The sequence below is a fragment of the Erythrolamprus reginae genome, unplaced genomic scaffold (genome assembly GCF_031021105.1).
Source record: "Erythrolamprus reginae isolate rEryReg1 unplaced genomic scaffold, rEryReg1.hap1 H_26, whole genome shotgun sequence".
NCBI classification, from domain to species: domain Eukaryota; kingdom Metazoa; phylum Chordata; class Lepidosauria; order Squamata; family Dipsadidae; genus Erythrolamprus; species Erythrolamprus reginae.
In genome coordinates, this window is record NW_027248480.1 from 359,386 (window position 1) to 382,257 (window position 22,872).

The following is a 22,872-nucleotide window of genomic DNA, read 5'->3' on the forward strand; positions in this document are numbered from 1 at the left end:
TGAGCCGGTGTTGAGATTTGAACCGCTGACTTGCAGATCTAGCAGTCAGCTTTAGTGGCCTGCGGTACAGCACTCTACCCGCTGCGCCACCCCGGCTCTCTTTTTCCCACTTTTGAGCATTGCAGCATCACCTTCGTCACATGATCAAAATGGGCAAGTAGCAGGTTCCTGGGTCAAGTAATTCTCTTTTGCAACCTTCCGACAAGCAAACTCAGAGCCAGATTCACGTAACTGTGTTCCTCAATTAGCAACCGCAGTGATTCGCTTAAGAACGGCGGCAAGAAAGGTCGTAAAATGGAGCAAGATTCACTGCCTCACTTAGCAACGGAAATGTTGGGCTCAACTGTGGCCATAAATTGAGGACTACCTGTATCGTCTCACTATACAGTGTTACCTCCATTTTCGCGGGGTTTGAACTTCGCGAATAGCCTATACTACGGTTTTTAAAAATATATTAATTAAAAAATACTTCGCGAGTTTTTTTCTATACCACGGTTTTTTCTGCCTGATGACATCTTATCTCATCATCAAACTAATAATTTTTGCAAATAAATAACAAAAAAATAATTATTGTTAATAAATAATTATGTTTATAAATATCAGGATCACTAAGTGTCCTATTCAACGGTGAGTACCAGTAATAATGGTGAGTAAATGGTTGTTAAGGGAATGGGAAATGGTAATTTAGGGGTTTAAAGCGTTAAGGGAAGGCTTGTGATACTGTCCATAGCCAAAAATGGTGTATTTACTTCCGCATCTCTACTTTGCGGAAATTTGACTTTCGCGGGCAGTCTTGGAACGCATCCCCTGCGAAAATTGAGGGAACACTGTATTTGAGTCTGCAGAGAGGGGCCGCATACAAATCCAATCAATAATAATAATAATAATAATAATAATAATAATAATAATAATAATAATATTGAAGCCGACAATCTGCTAATCTGCACCAAGGTGAAGAGGCACAACGCAAATCCTGCTGTGAAATATTTTTTTAAAAAAATATTAAAATAAAATAAAATTGCACTCTGCACACGGTCAAGGGAATTCAGCATATGTTATTCCTGGACATCAGAAATAGAAGCAGATTGCAAGGGAAGATTTTTGGGGGAGGCGTTTGATTTAAGGACAACCCAGACCTAGAAAAAAATAATAAAATAAAATAATAAATAAATAAATAAATAAAAATAAATAAAAAAATAAAAAAGTAAAAAACAAAATAAAATACTAAAACAAAAAAAATAAAAAATGAATGATAAAATAAATAAAAATGAAATAAAATGAAATAATAAATAAAATAAAATTTGGAGGTTATTCTTCCGTTTCCTGATCTTTCTGTTGTGTGATGTCTCTATGTATATCTTGCCATGGTGACCTGTTTAGGTTTGAAACCAGCATTTTCCGTGATTCGTTTTCCTTGATTCTATCTTGCTCTCTACCTGGCTAAACCCCAGAGTCCAATTTGCATGGATGCAAATATTTTACTATTCCCCGAGAAAATCACCTTCACTTTCTTTCCACTGCACCACAAACACACAAGGACGTAGCTAACCAGATGTAATTCTGCATACGTGCAGGTCAGCAGCCGTATGAATTAATCTCCTTTTCTTCTCTGGGTCATTTTTGTAGTGTGTGTGGGGAAAAAAAACAGCCTAATTGCACAAATATTTCCTCCCTTGTTGTGACAACACAGAAGCCCCGAGATGCAGAAATTTAAAAAATAGGCAGAAATTGAAGTTTTAAAGTTTTTTGGGTGACTTATATAACATACTCTAGTGCAGTATTTCTCTTTTTTGGGGAGAAGGGGGTATAAATTTTTATTGTTTTTCAACATTTTCAAATTCACATACCTCAAATTAGAATACAATACAATATAATACCAAATGTCAAATTCTTAATCCAAATTTCCTAATTATTTATCCAATTTATTCTGGTACATATCTTTCATCCTGTGCTACCTCCTTTTCAAATCCTATCATCCGGATTTCAGATATTCTCCCTCGCCCTGATTTGAATTCAAAGTGCCTTTAGCTATCTCAATTTCTTGTGGCTATTTGCTGTTTGTCTACCAAAACTGTGCCGTCGTGCTATAATCCATTTCTTATATTCTTAAATTCATGCATACTTTTTGAAAACCCTCATCTTATCGAAACTGCCCTTAACAAAAGAAATTTCCAGATTTACTTCTCTTTATATCCCAGGAAGGAAAGATAATGCAGTGTTTCTCAACCTGGACCTCTTTAAGATGGGTGGACTTCAACTCCTAGAATTTCCTAGCCAGCCGTGCCAAATCAGCTTTCTCATTGCCTCAATCCATTATCCATCCATCCATCCATCCATCCATCCATCCACCCATCCACCCATCCACCCATCCATCCATCCATTTGTTCAATTCAGCTATGGACATTTGGTTTCTTGATACAGCTAGTCTTCAACTTACAACAGTTCATTTATTTTATTTATTTTTTATTTATTCATTTGTCCAATACACAAATACATAGGAAGAAAAATAGACATGTGATAATATAAAAGAGGGTGAAAGTGAACTTAGAGGAGAGGATATATGAAAGGAAAAGAATATATAAGATAGGTGAAAGAAGGAAAGACAATTGGACAGGGGACGAAAGGCACACCAGTGCACTTATGTACGCCCCTTACCGGCCTCTTAGGAACCTGGAGAGGTCAATCATGGAGAGTCTAAGGGAGAAGTGTTGGGGGTTAGGGGTTGACACAATTGTGTCCGGTAATGAGTTCCACGCTTCCATAACTTGATTGCTGAAATCATATTTTTTACAGTCAAGTTTGGAGCGGTTCGTATTAAGTTCGAATCTGTTGCGTGCTCTTGTGTTGTTGCGGTTGAAGCTGAAGTAGTCATTTAAGCAATATTCACTTACCAGTAGTTAATAGCGAGTGTCTGGCGGAAACGTAACAGATATTATCACCGATCCTTCTATGAATTATGTTGACTATCCTATTATTTTCACTAACTGTTGTATCTCATGTTTTATGTCCCAAATATGTTTTTTTTTCCCAAAGAGGCAAACTGGACATTCTGTATTTTTTTTTGAAGACGTCTCGCTCCCCTCCCAAGAGCCGAGGAAGCTTATTGAATGGGAAGTGAAACCTCTTCAAAGAAAAAACCCCCCAGCAAGCCCAGGTTGCCTCTTGAAAAAAACACCTTTGGGACATAAAGCATTAGATTCAACCAGTTGGGTGTTCCACTTACAGGCTGCTACCGGTATGCCCTCCGGGATTGTCGCGGGGACGAAATCTCAGGCAAGGATGCTCGTGAGATTTCACCAATTTCCGTGCATGCACAGAAGCAAAAAACCCTGAAAATCAGAATATTATGTGCAAGAGCATCCTCACATAAGATTTCGCTTGCTGCGCATGGGCAGAAGCCAAATATCATGCAGGCAACATGCGTGTCGTCAGGCATGGGGCAATTAGATCAAGCCCCTTTCCCCTGTTTATAAGTTGTAATGTGTGATTGTGTTGGCTGACTGATTTTAATATATATGGGATATCAGTAGTAATTTTTAATTCATTAGATTTATTGTTGTGTTGTTTTGTGTATTCTGTGAGCCGCCCCAAATAATAATAATAATAATAATAATAATAATAATAATAATAATAATAATGAAAAGACCAGGTCATGGCTTACAAGTGGAACACTCAGAAAGGAGACAGAAGGACAAATACTGGTGGCACAAGAACAGGCCATTAGAACAAATGCTATCAAAGCCAGAATTGAAAAATCAACAGACGATCCAAAGTGCAGACTCTGAAAAGAAACAGATGAAACAATTGATCACATACTCAGCTGCTGCAAAAAGATTGCACAGACTGACTACAAGCATAGACATGATGCTGTGGCACAGATGATCCACTGGAACTTGTGCCGGAACTACCATTTACCAGTGGAAAAGAACTGGTGGGATCATAAGCCTGAAAAAATGGTCGAAAATGAGCAAGCAAATCTACCGTGGGACTTCCGACTTCAGACTGACCGAATTCTGAAGCATAACACATAAAAAGAAAGTATGGATCATCGACATCGCAATCCCAGGAGACAGCAGAATTGAGGAGAAGCAGCTAGAGAAATTAGTGAAATACGAAGATCTAAAAATCGAGCTGCAACGACTCTGGCATAAGCCTGTGAAAGGGGTCCCAGTGGTACTTGGCACGCTGGGCGCAGTGCCAAAGGATCTCAGCGGACATTTGAAAACCCTTGGAATTGACAAAATCTCCATCTGTCAATTGCAAAAGGCGGCTTTACTGGGATCGGCAAACATAATTCGCCGCTACAACACATGGTCCTAGGTGCTTGGGAAGCGCCCGGCTGGTGATGAAATACGAAATCCAGCAGAGTGATCTCATTTGCTGTGTTGTACTGACAATAATAATTGTAGATAATCTAAGATAAAGATTTTGGAACTAGGAGTAGAAACCACAGAGTCAGGTAGTGCATTCCAGGCGTCGATCACTCTATTGCTGAAGTCGTATTTTTGGCAGTCTAGTTTAGAGCGATTGACATTTAGTTTAAATCAGTTACGTGCTCGTGTGTTGTTGCGGTTGAAGGTGAAGTAGTCACTAAGTGGAGATCCTCATTTTTATCATCAGAGTCAGGCTGAAGCATCTGATAACTGCAGCGGTGGAATGCCTGCTGACTCACCTGAATCTTCCTGGAAAAGGTGATATAATTAGACGAGGAAACCCGGGGTTCCTAAACCACAAGGAAATCCCTTTCCGAGAGGGCATTCCCAGGTTCCCCTCACTGCTTATTGTCAGGTGTGAATGTTGTTGCTAGGACACCTGCCAATAGACCTGGGTTTGCTGTTGTTGCTTCCTCTTCCCTATTGTTCCCCTTGGCAACCCTGATGCGGTTGTTGTTTACATTGGGATTCCTGCCAGAGCAGGGGGTTGGACTAGAGCAGTGATGCCGAACCTTTTTTCCCTCGGGTGCCAAAAGAGCATGTGCGTGTGCTGTTGTGCGTGTGCCAGTGCCCACACCCATAATTCAATGCCTGGGGAGGGCGAAAACAGCTTCCCCTGCCACCCTGGAGGCCGAAAATGGCCTGTTTCCCAACTTCTGGTGGGCCCAGTAGGCTCGTGTTTTGCCCTCCCCAGTCTTCAAAGGCTTCCCTGGAGCCAGGGGAGGGTAAAAACGCCCTCACAGAGCCTCTGTCCAAGCCAAAAATCAGCTGACCGGCACACACATGCATGTTGGAACTGAGCTAGGGCAACAGTTCACATGCCAGCAGGTATGGCTCCGCGTGTCACCTGTGGCACCCATGCCACAGGTTCACCATCAATGGACTAGAGGACCACTAAGGTCCCTTCCGACTTTGTTATTCTTTTACCCTAACAGTCGGTCCTTTCTTTATCCCATTTTCATCCATTAAAAACCACCACAGGTACAGGAAGTTCTCAACCTACAACCAAATTGAGCCTAATTTTTTTGTTGCCAAGGCAAGCGTTAAGTGGAGGACTATTCCTTTGCAACCACAACGGTCAAGGGCCTCTATATACAGCCCTTGACTTGCAACAGTTTCGTTTAATGACCATAAGAACTTACAGCAGTCCTGAGAAAAGTGATGCATGGCTGTTTTTTTCATACTTATGACCGCCACAGCTTCCCACATGATCAAAATTCGGACACTTGGCAACGGGCTCGTATTTGCGATGGTCTCAGTTCTGCGCATGAGCAGCAAGCAAAATCTCACGTGAAGATGCTCGCGTGGGCGAGATTTCAATGATTTTTGGTGATTTTTTGCTTCTGTGCATGTGTGCAGGTCTTCAGAGAAGGACGGCATACAAATCTAAATAATAATAATAATAATAATAATAATAATAATAATAATAATAATAGTAGTAGTAGTCAGGGCCACCATCAGGAATTTTGGGGCCCCATACAGCCTAAGTGTCTGGCCCCCCCCCGGCCATTTTAAAACTCCCGTGCCATGCCCACCATGGCCACACACCCTGGGCAAGCCCTCCCCCGGCCCTCTGAGGTCAAACACAGCCCTGATGTGGCCCTCAATGAAATTGAGTTTGACACCCCTGGCCTAGAGGCTAAATCCTATGAACAAGGGCTAAGAGAATGAGTATGTTTAGCTGAACGAATAGAAAACTGAGGGGGAATATAATAGTATTCCCAATCCTTAAAGGGCTGCCACAGAGCAGATGGCATCTATTTATTCTCCATGCCACCTGAAGGTAGTACAAGAAGCAATGGGCGGAACCTCACCAAGAAGAAATGCAATCCGGAAATAAGGAAAAACATGGGACTGGGCGGCATAGAAATAAATAAATAAATAATAAATAAATAAATAAATCCCTTCTTTTTTATTAAAAGAAATTAATAGAAACATAGAAACATAGAAGACTGATGGCAGAAAAAGACCTCATGGTCCATCTAGTCTGCCCTTATACTGTTTCCTGTATTTTATCTTAGGATGGATATATGTTTATCCCAGGCATGTTTAAATTCAGTTACTGTGGATTTACCAACCACGTCTGCTGGAAGTTTGTTCCAAGCATCTACTACTCTTTCAGTCAAATAATGTTTTCTCAGATTGCTTTTGATCTTTCCCCCAACTAACTTCAGATTGTGTCCCCTTGTCCTTGTGTTCACTTTCCTACTAAAAACACTTCTCTCCTGGACCTTATTTAACCCTTTAACATATTTAAATGTTTCGATCCTGTCCCCCCTTTTCCTTCTGTCCTCCAGACTATACAGACTGAGTTCATTAAGTCTTTCCTGATACGTTTTATGCTTAAGACCTTCCACCATTCTTGTAGCCCGTCTTTGGACCCGTTCAATTTTGTCAATAATAATTTAAAAAAACCAAAATCCATTACTATTAAAACTAAAACAACCAGCAAAACTATTAATAAAAACAGGTGAGGGCTGGGTTTTTTTCTCTGTTATTATTTAAGTGCTTTTACCATATGCTTTAAATCAAGAATCACTTCTCTCTCTGTTTCTCTCTCTTTTCTGTCATTCTCTGCCTCAATCATTTTCTCATTTCTCTTTTTTTCTCCCCTTTTTTCTATCATTTCTCTCTCTCTTCCTTCCACTCTTCTCCCTCTCTCTTTCTTCCTCTCTTTCACTCTCTTCCTTCCTCTCTCATCTCTTTCTTTCTTTCTCTTTCTCTCTCTTGCTTTCTTTCTCTTTCTCTCACTCTCTTCCTTCCTCTCTCATCTCTTTCTTTCTTTCTCTATCTTGCTTTCTTCCTCTCTCTTCCGCTCTTCCTTCCTCTCTCATCTCTTTCTTTCTTTCTCTTTCTCTCTCTTGCTTTCTTTCTCTTTCTCTCACTCTTCCTTCCTCTCTCATCTCTTTCTTTCTTTCTCTATCTTGCTTTCTTCCTCTCTCTCACTCTCTTCCTTCCTCTCTCATTTCTCTCTCTCTCTTTCTATCTCTCTCTCTCTTTCTCTATCTTGCTTTCTTCCCCCCCCCTCTCTCTTTCTCTCTCTCTCTATCTTACTTTCTTCCACTCTCTGACTCTCTTCCTTCCTCTCTCATCTCTCTCTCTCTCTCTCTTTCTCTCTCTCTCTCTTTATCTTGCTTTCTTCCTCTCTCTCTCTCTTCCTTCCTCTCTCATCTCTTACTTTCTTTCTCTCTCTCTTTCTCTATCATAGAAACATAGAAACATAGAAGTCTGACGGCAGAAAAAGACCTCATGGTCCATCTAGTCTGCCCTTATACTATTTTCTGTATTTTATCTTAGGATGGATATATGTTTATCCCAGGCATGTTTAAATTCAGTTACTGTGGATTTATCTACCACGTCTGCTGGAAGTTTGTTCCAAGGATCTACTACTCTTTCAGTAAAATAATATTTTCTCATGTTGCTTTTGATCTTTCCCCCAACTAACTTCAGATTGTATCCCCTTGTTCTTGTGTTCACTTTCCTATTAAAAACACTTCCCTCCTGGACCTTATTTAACCCTTTAATATATTTAAATGTTTCGATCATGTCCCCCCTTTTCCTTTTGTCCTCCAGACTATACAGATTGAGTTCATTAAGTCTTTCCTGATACGTTTTATGCTTAAGACCTTCCACCATTCTTGTAGCCCGTCTTTGGACCCGTTCAATTTTGTCAATATCTTTTTGTAGGTGAGGTCTCCAGAACTGAACACAGTATTCCAAATGTGGTCTCACCAGCATTCTATATAGCGGGATCATAATCTCCCTCTTCCTGCTTGTTATACCTCTAGCTATGCAGCCAAGCATCCTACTTGCTTTCCCTACCGCCTGACTGCACTGTTCACCCATTTTGAGACTGTCAGAAATCATTACCCCTAAATCCTTTTCTTTTGAAGTATTTGCTAACACAGAACTGCCAATACAATACTCAGATTGAGGATTCCTTTTCCCCAAGTGCATTATTTTACATTTGGAAACATTAAACTGCAGTTTCCATTGCTTAGACCATTTATCTAGTAGAGCTAAATCATTTACCATATTACAGACCCCTCCAGGAATATCAACCCTATTGCACACTTTAGAGTCATCGGCAAATAGGCAAACTTTCCCTACCAAACCTTCCCCTATGTCACTCACAAACATATTAAAAAGAATAGGACCCGGAACAGACCCTTGTGGCACACCGCTTGTAACCTGACTCTGCTCAGAATACTCGCCGTTAACAATAACTCTCTGATGTCTATGCTTCAGCCAGCTGCAAATCCATTGAACTATCCAGGGATTAAGTCCAATCTTCACTAATTTATCTATCAGCTCTTTATGTGGAACCGTATCAAAGGCTTTGCTGAAGTCCAGGTAGGCAATATCCACGGCACCACCTTCATCCAACACCTTTGTGACATAGTCAAAGAAATCAATGAGATTAGTCTGACATGATTTGCCTTCAGTAAAGCCATGCTGATTTGGGTCCAATAAGTTATTGTTTTTTAGGTGCTGATTTATCCTCTTTTTGAGTAGAGTCTCCATCATTTTAACTACAACTGATGTCAAGCTAACTGGCCTGTAGTTACCAGCTTCTTCTCTACTGCCCTTCTTGTGAATAGGCACAACACTGGCCATTCTCCAATCCTCAGGAACTTCTCCTGTTAACAAGGATTGGTTAAACAAATCAGTCAGGGGGATAGCAATGACAGATCTGAGTTCTTTAAGAACTCTGGGGTGGATGCCATCTGGACCCATTGCCTTATTTATCTTTAATCGTTCAAGTTCTTCTAAGACATCGGCTTCTAAGATCACTGGAGCTGAATCCGTACAGCTGGAAGCAATGCTATATCCCTCTATAGTATTATTTTGTACGGTGTCTTTTGAGAAAACTGAACAGAAGTAGCTATTGAAATGGTCAGCGATCTCCTTATTCCCATTAATGCATGTATTATTCCCGGTACTAAGCTTCGTGATGCCGCAGTTTTTCTTCTTCCTATCACTAATATATCTGAAGAAGGTTTTATCCCCCTTCTTTACAGATTTGGCAATTTCTTCCTCTTTTGAGGCTTTAGCAGCATATATTATCTGTTTCGCCTCCTTCTGTCTCATTTTATACACCTCCCTATCAGCTATCTTGCTTTCTTCCTCTCTCTCACTCTTCCTTCCTCTCTCATCTCTCTCTCTTTTCTTTCTCTCTCTTTCTCTATCTCTCCCCCTCTTTCTCTCTCTCTCTTTTTCTCACTTTCCCTCTCTTGTTTTCTTTCTCTCTCTCTTGCTTTCTCTCTCACACTCTTTCTCTCTCTCGTTCTCTTTCTCTTGCTATCTCTTTCTCTCCCCCTATTTCTCTCTCTCTCTCTCACTCACTTTCTCTCTATCTTGTTCTGTCGTCACTCTCACTCTCTCTCGTTCTCCGGAGGCTGGCGAAAGTAATTTTCAATGTCGGGCGAGCGGGCTGACGCGCGCTCTCCCCACCCCTGCTGCCAGCCCAACCCGGAAAATTCAAAGTAAGAAAAACTTTCGCTCTTACTTTGAATCTTCCGGGCAGGCTGGCAGGGAGATGGAGAGAGCGCGCGTCAGCCTGCACGTCCGACATTGAAAATCGCCTTCGCCGGCCGGCGGCCCGCACTGTGAGAATGCCTGCAGAGAAGAAAGAGAGGCGGAGCGGGCGGGCGGGCGAGGGCAGCAGCGAGTAGCCACGGGGGCGCGAGGGGGCTAGAGGTGCGGGGTGGGGGTGGGGGGCAGCCGCGGCTTCGTGCGCGCCCTTGGAAAAGGGTGCACGGGGGGGCCTTTTGGGGGATGCTGGCGCACGCATGCGAAGCCTACAACTTGCGCTTGTGTTAAATTTTGTTTCTTTCCTAAGCAGCCTTCTGTGTAAAAAAATCCATTTGGGAACGACTCGTTCCCAAATGGATTTTTTTACACAGATGGCTGCTTAGGAAAGAAACAAAATTTAACACAAGCGCAACTAACATAAGCGCAGCCGCCACCCCGAAGGGGCTCCTACCTTCGCCGCATGCTTTATTCTGGGACTGGAGGACCGCGCTGCCAAAGGCTCCGTCGGGGCTTCGAGTCCTGCCTCGCGATGGCCAAGGGCCCGCCTTTTTCGCTGGTGAGGCAGGCGGCCGGCAAGAGAGGGCCGGTACTGCGCATGTGCGAGGAGCTGCTCACTGGGCATAAATTACTGTAGGTGCCAGGAGGCCGGCGGGCAAAACCGGGGGCCCCTCATTGTTCAATTTGGCCGGGCCCGTGACCAGTGTTCCCTCTAATTTTTGGGCGGTGTGGGCGGAAAAGTATAGTGTCTGAGCGGCAGTCCCTTTGGGACTGGGCGGCACAGAAATAATAAATAAATAAATAAACATACAAACAAACAAACAAACAAAAAACCCACCCTGTTTTGCCTGAGAGAATTTCAAAATAAAATACTGTACTGCGTGTCTATAACAGTGAGCTCATAATAGGGCAACTCTATCAATATCAAAATGCCAGTTAAATAGTTGAGCTAGTTTCAAACTAGATTTTGATTTTCTTTCTCTCTTCCTTACTCCCATTCTTTTTCTTTCTCTTTTCCTTCCTCTCTTTTTTCTATCTGTTTCTCTCTCTTCCTCTCTCTCTCCTTCCCTCTCACTCTTTCCCTCTCGGCTTCTGGGCAGGTTTGGAAAACTCTGAGCTGATGATGATTTTTAAGTGAGCGATTGCTCACTGCTCAGCTTAGAGGGAACTATGCCCGTGACAACACTCCCAGTAGTACCGCCCTATCGGCGGCCCTGGTAGTAGTAGTAGTCTGTTGCTGAAGTTGTATCTTTGGCAGTCTAGTTTAGAGCGGTTGACATTTAGTTTAAATTTGTTACGTGCTCGTGTGTTGTTACGATTGAAGGTGAAGTAGTCGCTAAGTGGAGATCCTCATTTTTATCACCAAGGTCAGGTTGAAACCATCAGTTTTATCACCAAGGCCAGGCTGAAGCATCTGATAACTGCAGCGGTGGAATGCCTGCTGACTCACCTGAATCTTCCTGGAAAAGGTGATATAATTAGACGAGGAAACCCGGGGTTCCTAAACCACAAGGAAATCCCTTTCCGAGAGGGCATTCCCAGGTTCCCCTCACTGCCTATTGTCAGGTGTGAATGTTGTTGCTAGGACACCTGCCAATAGACCTGGGTTTGCTGTTGTTGCTTCCTCTTCCCTATTGTTCCCCTTGGCAACCCTGATGTGGTTGTTGTTTACGTTGGGATTCCTGCCAGAGCAGGGGGTTGGACTAGAGCAGTGATGCCGAACCTTTTTTTCCCTCGGGTGCCAAAAGAGCATGCGCAACAGTTCGCATGCCAGCAGGTATGGCTCCGCGTGTCACCTGTGGCACCCGTGGTGAAGGAGAAAATCCCTCCGTTTGAAAGCAAATTCTTTCATTTGCAAAACAAAGTATGGAAGGAGCAGATCTCCCCCTCCCCACACGCCAGGGGGTTCCCTTCCCAACCCCCCCATTTCAAATTCCATCAAGGTTTAGATGGAATTCTTTTTTTTTAAAAAAAAGAACCCTATTTCCCCCCCCAGAAAGGGCTATCCCGCCTCCTTTGCAAATCACCTTAACCACAGTTCATTTGCCAAACGTGGAAAATTCTGACCATAAAATAAGGATTCCCAGCGCAGAGCTGAAAGGACTCACCTGAGAGGCCCGAGAGAGAGACAGGAGCTTCCGCACCATGCAACACCTGTGGCTGGTAAGTCCTGGAAAGCTCTCCGTGGGCCTGGCAGGCCAGCCGGGTTGGGCTGCCTCTGAGCTTGGCACTTGGTGGGCAGAGGGCAGGGGACCAGGTTTGGTTGTGTTGCATCCTTCCTTCCTTCCTTCCTTCCCATCCTTTCCTTCGTTTCCTCTCTTTCTTTGCTTCCTTCCTCCATTCCTATCTCCTTTCTTCTTTCCCTCCTTCATTCTCCTCATTCCCATCTCCTTTTCTCCCTCTCCCCTCCCTTCCCTCCTTTCTCCCTTCCTTCCCCCATTGCTCCTTCTTCTTTTCCCTCCTTCCTTCTCCTAATTCTCACCTCCCTCCCTCTCTTCCTCCCTCCCTCCCTCCCTCCCTCGCTTCTCCCTTTCTATCTCCTTTCTTCTTTCCCTCCTTCCTCCTCATTTCCATCTTCCTTTCTTCCTCCCTCTCCCCTCCCTCCCTCCCCCATTCCTTTCTTCTTTCCACCCTTCCTTCTCATTTTCACCTTCCTTCCATCCTCCCTTCCTCCCTTCTTTTCCCCATTTCTATCTCCCTCTTTCTTTCCCTCCTTCCACTCCCTCATTCCCATCTTCCTTCTTTCCTTCCTCCCTCCCCCTCATTTTTATCTCCTTTCTTCTCCTCATGTCCTCCTTTCCTTCCTTCCTTCCCTCCCTCCTTCCTTCCTTCCTTTCTTCTTTCCTTCCTTCCTTCCCTCTTTCCTTCCTTCCTTTCTTCCCTCCTCCCTCCCTCCCTTTTCCCCTTCTTCCATTCCTATCTCTTTTATTCATTCCCTCCTTCTCCTCCCTTCCTTTCTTCTCCACATTCCCATCTCCCTCCCTCCTTTCTTCCCCATTCACATGTCCTTCCTCTCCTCTCCTCTCCCCTTCCTTTTCTTTCCTTCCCCAAGTCAGTCTTGATCCCAGCAACTCTCAGTTAATCCCTGAAATGGATTATTCCCAAGTCAGCTTTCGTGGGTACTTTAGTATCCAACTTTGGCCACTTGAACACCTGTGTATTTCAAGCGATCAAGGTGAGGCATCCTTTCTTTAGATTCACGGGGGCTCTGTCTTTTCCAAACCCTTTTGCCCCAGTGTGCTGTGGAAAGGGATTGGAGTGTGGCTGTTGACCAGGGTTGTGAGTGTGTCAGTGAATGACTGCAACCCAAACCGAACACAGCGAGCCAGCCTGTGTTTGTAAACTCCTGCAAAAACGTTCATTCGGTGAAATGGGTGTTTAGCTGCGATCTTCCTTTCTTTAAGATGGAGGCACCCAAGAGAGGTGAAATGCTATCGGTTCAGACCAGTTCACCCGAATCGGTAGTAAAAAAATGCTACCAGTTTGGGTGAATCGATATATCCAACGATCAGCTGTGCAACGATCAGCTGTGCTACAGCATCTAGATCAGTGGTTCTCAACCTGGGAGGTCAAACGATTGTTTCACAGGGGTCACCTAAGACCATGGGAAAAGACAAATTTCCCATGGTGTTAGGAACTAAAGCTTCTATTCTGGCGCCTTGGGACCAGGGGTGGGCTACCGCCTGGACCGGGATAGGTGGGGTGGGAACCCAGTGGGGTTAAAAAAATGGAGCTCCACCCAGAGTACCCAATTTGCACTGAAAGATGTTGAAAGAAAATGCATAAGTCATGCCCACAGTGTGGTTGTAAAAATTTTGGTAGCCCTTCACTGCTTGGAACATATTTTCACCATCCGACCAATCAGGTGTTAACAGTGGAGGTATCCCTCTGACCTTCCTGCCAATCAGCTTAAAGCTCTGTTGGGAGAATTGGCGCTAGACTTATGGTTGGGGGTCATCACAACATGAGGAACTGTATTAAAGGGTCACGGCATTAGAAAGGTTGAGAACCACTGATCTAGATTATCAAGAAAGCAGGATTTGCTCTTCCTTTGCTTTCTTGCTACCTGCCATTGCAGACTCTGACGGCTTCAAAATGCTTCTTTTTCCATGCTGCATCAGTGGTGGGCAGCTGCTGGTGAGCCCAGGTGCAGGGCTCCAGTAGGTTGCCAAATAAAAGGAGTTTTTATGCATATGCTCTGGGAATGTGTTGAAGTTCCAAAACTTTGGAAGGAAGTACAGAATGAAATAAATAATATGCTAAACATTAATTGGATAATTACGAAAGAATTAGCAATACTAGTTAAATATGGGGAATTACGAGACTTTAAAGAAATCAAAACAGCAGCTTTGGAAAGCGCTGAAAGTAGTGGTATTAGGGTGGAAAGATAGCAATAAATGGACAATCCAGGATTGGTATGGGTACATGGTGGACCACATTCATTTCAAAATTATGGAAATAAGACTAAATAACTTTGATGCAAATAAATTGGAGAAGCTGATGGCACGATGGAATAAAGTGAAAAATTATATCTTAAGTACAATTTATGACGACAATGTGAAAAATAAATTCCAATCACTTTTTGCATGAAATGTAAACCGGAGCTAAGGAAGAAATTGAAACTTATTGTAAAAAATATAACCCCCTAAATGGTGGGGGGGGGGGTTATTGGTGTTGGGCACGTCTTCTTTTATGCATTTTTTGTTTGTTGTTAATTTAGTAAATAAACCAATTAAAAAAAATTTAAACAGTAGGTCAGCAGCCATGCACATGTGCAACCGAAATATTGGTGATTTTCGGCTTTTTTCCCCCACCGCGTTTTTGCTTCCATCCATGTGCGGAAGCAAAAAGGTGGTGAAAATTGACACAATCTCACACGAGGACACTTGTGTGTGAGAAATTTGGACGATTTTTGGCTCTTTTTTGGCTTCCGTGCATGTCTGAAAGCAAAAAAAGCCCAAATCTCCGACACACGAGCCCATGCGCCAGATGTGCACACGCATGAAGCGCATCATCATCATCAGCAGTGGCAGCCCATCACTGCACTGCACGGTTGCAGACTTCAGAGGATTTCACCCCTGGTGTTCAACGGTGGCGTCTTTAAGACTTGTGGACTTCAACTCCCAGAATTCCCCTCATCAGCAAGAGTTTACCAGCATTCAGCATGGATAGGATAAGAAGAAACATGGGTAGACTATTCTATTCTTTGATGTGGGTAACTTTCATAATAGATAGAGGGAATGCGGACGACGTAATATATCTTGACTTCAGAAAAATGGGAATGGTTAGGGAATTCTGGCAGTTGAGGTCCATGAGTCTTAAAACTCAGCAACGCCTTTGGAAGAGTCAGGAAAACCTCAAACCTCTGGAAAAAACCCCGATTTGCAGACTGGGACCCCTGCCCCATTGCCAGCCTGCCCTCCACTGCCCCCACCTCCAATCCTCTTCTTCCTCTTTCAGGCCGTCTTCACCGTCCTGTTCTCAGTGCCCCTGTTACGCCAAGCGCATGGGTGCTTTTCAAAGCATGACTGTTGCAATCACAACCGGATTGACCAATTGGGGGCGGGCCTCCGAGTGCCAGAACCAATCCCCACCCCTCCCTCCCCAACGGATTCAGCCACGGGTTGCCGAGCGACGTCGAGCGGCACCGAGGCCCAACGATCCACCTCTCCTTGGAGTTACAAGTAAGGAAAAAAACCATCCATATAATTGAGATCCATTGGGAATGGGGAGTTTTGCCCCATTTGTTAAGTGAGGGACATGGTTATTATTATTATTATTATTATTATTATTATTATTATTATTATTAATTAGATTTATATGCCAACGTGAGAAAATATTATTTTACTGAAAGAGTAGTAGATGCTTGGAACAAACTTCCAGCAGTCGTGTTTGGTAAATCCACAGTAAGTGAATTTAAACATTCCGGGGATAAACATAGATCCATCCTAAGATAAAGTACAGGAAAATAGTATAAAGGCAGACTAGATGGAGACTAGGAGGTCTTTTTCTGCCATCAATCTTCTATGTTTCTATGAATTACCGGTAAATTGCTAAAACTCCATTCATTTTTCTAAGACAGCCTTTGGATAGAGCAGGTTTGATTTCAGTGCAATTCCTCACGAAGCTGTCATCGAAACCTCATCTTCTACTAAACCTAGCTGCGTGTTTTTTTCAAACATGGCCCCTTTAAGATGGGTGGACTTCAACTCCCAGAATACCCCAGCCAGCATGAATTCTGGGAGTGAAAGTTCACCCATCTTAAAGGGGCCATGTTTGAAAAATATTAACCTACATAAATTGGTGCAATCTCTTCTGGGGGTCTCTCCTTCTTCTCTGTCCCCACCTCTAGGGGTCTCCTGCTTGAGCAGGGGGTTGGACTAAAAGACCTCCAAAGTCCCATCCAACTTTCTCATTCAGTTGATTAAATTCTTACCCATCCCGAAAAACCGAACGGGATCCATCTTGAAATTATTATTATTTTTATTATTTTTATTATTTTTATTATTTTTATTATTTTTATTATTTTTATTATTTTTATTATTATTATTATTATTATTATTATTATTATTATTATTATTATTATTATTATTATTATTATTATTATTATTAATTAGATTTGTATGCCGCCCCTCTCCGTAGACTCGGGGTGGCTCACAACAGTGATAAAAACAATACATGGTAACAAATCTAATAATTAAAACCTAAAATAACAGTTTTACATTAAAAAGTCTAAAAAGAAAAAAAACCCCAATAGATAAAATAAATACACACAGGCATATAATGCACAAAATTACATAGGCAAGGGGGGATGTCTCAGTTCCCCCAAGCCTGACGACAGAGGTGGGTTTTAAGGAGTTTATGAAAGGCAAGGAGGCTGGGGGCAATCCTAATCTCTGGGGGGAGTTGATTCCAGAGCGTCAGGGCCGCCACAGAGAAGGCTCTTCCCCTGGGTCCCGCCAGACGACATTGTTTAGTCGACGGGACCCAGAGAAGACCAACTCTGTGGGACCTAATCGGCCGCTGGGATTCGTGCGGCAGAAGGCGGTCTCGCAGATATCCTAGTCCGGTGCCATGAAATCCCTAAGGTGCTATTTTTGCAATAGGCAATTTGGACTTTTTTGTTTGTGTTTGAAGATGTTTTGCTTCTACTCCAAAAAGCTTTGTCAGCTCTGACTGGATGGTGGGGAATGGAAAGATTTTTTGGACTTCTTTTGCTCTTTTGTAATTTTTATTGTTGTAAGCTGCCCCGAGTCTTTCATGATTGGGCGCCATAGAAGTCAAATAAAATAAAATAAACAAATGTGCGCACAGCCACGTGGTGTGGGACGAAGCGAACCGACAGTGAGGTAAGTTAGAACCAATCCGTGAGCAAAACATCTTGAGGGAAAAAAACGAGGAAGTCCAATTGCCTCTTGAAAAAAAAACCCAGCACTTTTGAGACAAACATGAATTGGGTGACTGCAAATCTCCGCAGGCCTCCATCTTGGAAAGGAGGGCACCACTTCCCACAACCTCAGCTGGGCTTCTGGTGTGGTTGTTACCTGACTCTCCTTGTCTCCCCCAGGAAGGATTTCATCCCGACACGTTACCCGCAGAACCTCTGGCAGGCGTCTTGCTCCTGCGACCATTGTCTGTCCCTCAAGCCTTCCGTGCCACACCAGAAAATGAAGACCTACAACTCTTTGGACCCGAGGGGCAACTCCGTCACGGTGACGAGTAGCATTCTTGTCTTCTATCGGGTACAGTGTCCCGACCATCTGGGCTTGTATTATCTGCAACCTCAGAATTACGTGGTCAACGTCTCTTGCGCTTGCGTGGTTCCCATGTACTCGAGCAAAGGGCAGGAGATTGTGAGGTCTTAAGAAATGAGAACAGGACCCGTCGCTTATGAACGGACTCCACCATTAGCAGCTCTTCAAATTTAGAATGGCGCTGAAAACAAGCCACTTACAACTGGTCCTCACATTTACATCCCCAATGTCGCCCAAGGTCAAAATTCATGCACAGGTCATCCTCAACGTATGCATGAAAGCAACACAGCCGGAGAACAGCTCTAACCAGTGAAGGACTGCAATGTTTTTTACTCCCATTCTGTGGCCGTGGCTTATTTTGTGGGCGTGGTTTGACAACCATGTGACCAGGTAGGAGTGGCTTGACGATCATGTGATTGGGGGGTAGCTTAAAGATCATGTGACTGGCTTAAAGGTGACTCAGTCAAGGGTTTGCGCTAGAGTTAGGGTGCCTGGCCTCTCCTCGCCTCAAAGAGATACAATTTCCCTCTCTATTTATTATTACGGAACATCCAAAATATGCTATTTAATTCCATGTATATACAGTATACCATATGTGTTCGTACATATTACACACAGGCACACAAAAATATACATTATTTACTATATAAACTGTATGTGTATATACAGTACACACACACACACGCGCACAGCTTTTCTAAAATTATACACATTCAACTCCATTTACTGTGATAGGAAAAACATACCTAGAGCCTAGAAGGGGGAAAAAAAGGAAAAAAAAGGAAATGTTTTTCTACTGGTACTGTGTACCTGATCAATTTTTTTCTACCAGTTCTGCGTACCTGACCTGTACCTGTAGCAGCCCATCACTGGGTCTAGCCAAACTCCCCTTTATTGCTCCAACTTTTATTTTATTTATTTTTATTGATTGATTGATTTTGTCCAATACACAATGAGGGTTTTAGTGCTCCCAAACATCCCCATGTTTACTACAAGTCCTGGAGCAAAGCTCACAGACGAAACCTTCCTCAGCCCTCTGGCTGGCAGTAATCGAGTAAGCCAGGTTTGCAAAACAGTAACCAAGGCTAGAAGTCCAGTAAGCCAGGTTTGCAAAATGGTAACCAGGGCAAGAGGTTCAGCCACGCAGGCAAATCGGGCATAGCATCACAAAACAGCGCATCATCTCCCGGTGTCGGCAAGTACACACAAGGCTCCACAGATGCCCCTCCTATTGGACTAACGGCGTAGCTAAATTTTATATTTTATATATAATAAAATACGCGACTCATACAGTCTGCAGTATGATCGCAAAGGAGATGAATTAGAAATACCTGTGAATTTGAATAATATTTGAAGTATGATCACAAAGGAGATAGTGGTTTAAATGTATTAGAAATATCTGAATAATTTTTGTGGTTGGACACCCGGAATTGTAATTGTATATTGTTATGATGATGTGATGCCATATTTATTTATTTTTTGCTTTCAATTTATTTTATGTAGTGACTTTTTATGTTACTGATGTTACTTATCTTGGCTAATGAAATTTCTTCGGCTAAGATTCGAGAGCACCCTTTTTATACGTTCCTTTTCCCCATTCTTTTTGATAATGTATTTCCAAGAATATTTTCTTTGCACATTGCTCCTTTTCTTCTTCTTTTTTGGTTATTAATGAAACAGCAATAAAATATAACTAAATTAAAAAGCAGCTTGTTCCTTCCTTGGCAACCTTCTTAGACAGACCAGATAGGAAATGAGACCTAATGAACGAATTCTAAATTTATTATATTCACTGCAAAATTTTGGAGAGAATTCCTCAAATCGGTCAGATCCACACAGGGACATATATATATATATATATATATATATATATATATATATATATATGTCACATGTTTAAGCTGAATTTGAAAATTAAGGGAGACTAGGATAGATCTATTTCGGCCTTATTTTGGCCTCATCAGCTAGCCATACCCACTGGGACTTGAACCTGCAACCTTTGCCTTGTAAGGCAGAGAATTATCCTCTAGGCTACAGTATCCAATCCCTTCAGCTCTGTACCAGGGAAGGGTTACATTTTTGTGTCGAATCACCCTGGTATATTGAAGGAACATCACAGCTCCTTTTCTGCCTCTCGGCCCAACCCAGGGCCATTTCCAAGGCAGTTAATATAGATAGATAGATAGATAGATAGATAGATAGATAGATAGATAGATAGATAGATATAGATAGATAGATAGATAGATAGATACATAGATAGATAGATACATAGACAGAGATAGATACATAGATAGATAGATACATAGATAGATACATAGATACATACATAGATACATAGATACATAGACAGATATAGATACATAGATAGATACATAGATACATAGATACATAGATACATAGACAGAGATAGATACATAGATAGATACATAGATACATAGATAGATATACTGTAGATAGATAATTGAAATGAAATGAAATAATGAAATAAAATAAAATAAATAAATAAATAAATAAATAAATTTTGCAAGTCTCAAAGTACAAATCTCCTCTTTTATGGCCTGAGATGTTCCTTCAGAACATCTTTATCCATCCATGAGGCAGCTCTGGGCTAGGCTGTCTCTTATTTTATTGCAAAGAAGGGCAACTAAAAGCATTAAAGGCCTGGGGATTAAAACACACAAAGAATGGGTTTGACCAGTCTAGAGAAAAGAAGGATTTAGGGGTGACATAATAATAATAATAATAATAACAACAACAATAACAACAACAACAACAACAACAACAGTAGTAGTAGTAGTAACAACAACAACAACAGAGTTGGAAGGGACCTTGGAGGTCTTCTAGTCCAACCCCCTGCTTAGCCAGGAAACCCTACACTACTCCAGACAGATGGTTTTCCAACATCTGCTTAAAAACTTCCAGTGTTGGAGCATTCACAACCTCTGGAGGCAAGCTGTTCCACGGATTAATTGTTTTGATTGTCAGGAAATTTCTTCTTCATTCTAAGTTACTTCTCTCCTTGTTTAGTTTCCACCCATTGCTTCTTGTTCTACCCTCAGGTGCTTTGCAGAATAGCTTGACTCCCTCTTCTTTGTGGCAACCCCTGAGATATTGGAAGACTGCTCTCATGTCTCCTCTGGTCCTTCTTTTCATTAAACTAGCCATGCCCAGTTCCTGCAATTGTTCTTCATATGTTTTAGCCTCCAGTCCTCTAATTATCTTTGTTGCTCTGCTCTGCACTTTTTCTACAGTCTCAATATCCTTTTTACACCGTGGTGACCAAAACTGCAGTACTCCAAGTGTGGCCTTACCATGGCCTTATAAGTGATATTAATGCAATCCATTCCATTCCATTAATGGATTGATGAAATTTTAGAGGTTAATCTAGAAAAAACGCCGCAATGTTTTCTATTAGGTATTATTCGCCAACATTTAAATAAAAATTATAGTATATACTTGATCATTCACATAACCACCGCAGCAAGACCAGCCTTTGCCCAAACCTGGAAAAAAGAAGAAATCCCAAAAGATGAATTAGTACTAGGAAAAATCATACAATTTGCAGAAATGTCCCAATTGACCCTAGAAATAAAAGGTAACGAGGTTGGAATTTATTCTATTACTGGCTCGAAAATAGAAACAAAACTCGCTAAGAATACCATAAAACATCTAACTATGTAAAAAAAATTACACCTGGTGAAAGCTTATTGGATTATATAAGATAAAGTTATGAATTATTAATTAAGACTACTGTTTGTATCTCAGGCTACACATATCTTTGCTTCTATTCTTTGTAAACCTTATAAGCTATATAGAATTTCGAAGTTAGCCATAACCTGGCTAAGGAGAATATACATAGTTCAGAATAATATATAGACTTGTTGAGCACTCGCCCATATTTTATTATGTGTTTTTTCCCCCTTTTTAAATTGATGTATTGTTTTCTTTTTTCCTTTTCTTTTTAGTATTGTCCTTTGTATTGTTCTTTTCTGTATTTTTGTATTTATAATTGTAAATAAAAACTTTATTTTAAAAAATATAAATAAATAAATAAAGTGGTCTCCTCTGGCCTCTACATCACCATGTTTTTGAAGCCATCTGTGCTCCAAGGTCCCTTCTAGTTTTATTCTGATGGATTGATCAATCCATTATCTGACATTTCTCCAAGCAGCATTTACGGCAAGAAAGGTCATAAAAATGGACATGTTTTGCTTAGGAACAGAAATTCTGGTCCCCATTGCGGTTGTAATTCGAGGACAACCTGTAAAAGACATCTCTGATCATGTGCAAAGTTCCTTCTCTTGTAAGTCGATGATCCCACGCCTGCTGAAATCTAACTTTCATACTTACAACCGGTTCTGAAGTTATGAAAAGGACCCCCTTGGAAATATATAGGATCATATTTTGGGAACCTGGCGACTAGTCTGTATTTACAGATGCTTGTAGCATCCTATGGCCTTGTGTAACTGATTTATGACAGTTCCCCCTCCCCACTTATTTATTTTCAGGTTTTGGGAAAAATACCCATAGGAAACATTGGGTAGCTTAACAACTGCAACAAAGAAGATCCTGAACTCAGGTCTGATCATATGACTTGTTTTATGACTCTCATTCCAGAATATCATTTCATTTATGATACACCATATGTGACAGATAGATAGATAAATAGATAAATAAATAGATAGATAGATAGAGAATAATAAATTGATAGATACAGTAGAGATAGATAGATAGATAAATAGATAAATAAATAGATAAATAGATAGATAATAATAAATTGATAGATATAGTAGAGATAGATAGATAGATAGAAAGATAGAAAGAGAAAGATAGAAAGATAGAAAGATAGATAGAGAATAATAGATAGATACAGTAGGTAGGTAGGTAGGTAGATAGGTAGATGGATGGATAGATAGATAGATAGATAGATAGATAGATAGATAGATGATAGACAGTCAGAGAGAGACTGATAGATAGGCAGCTAGCTAGCTAGCTAGACAAATGATAGATGATAGACAGACATAGATAGAGATAGATTATAGATGATAAATGATAGACAGATAATAAGGCAGCCAGTCAGGCAAGAAAACAGACAGATAGAGATTGATTAGGTATAGATTCGGTAAAGAGGTAGACAGGTGGATACATAGGTA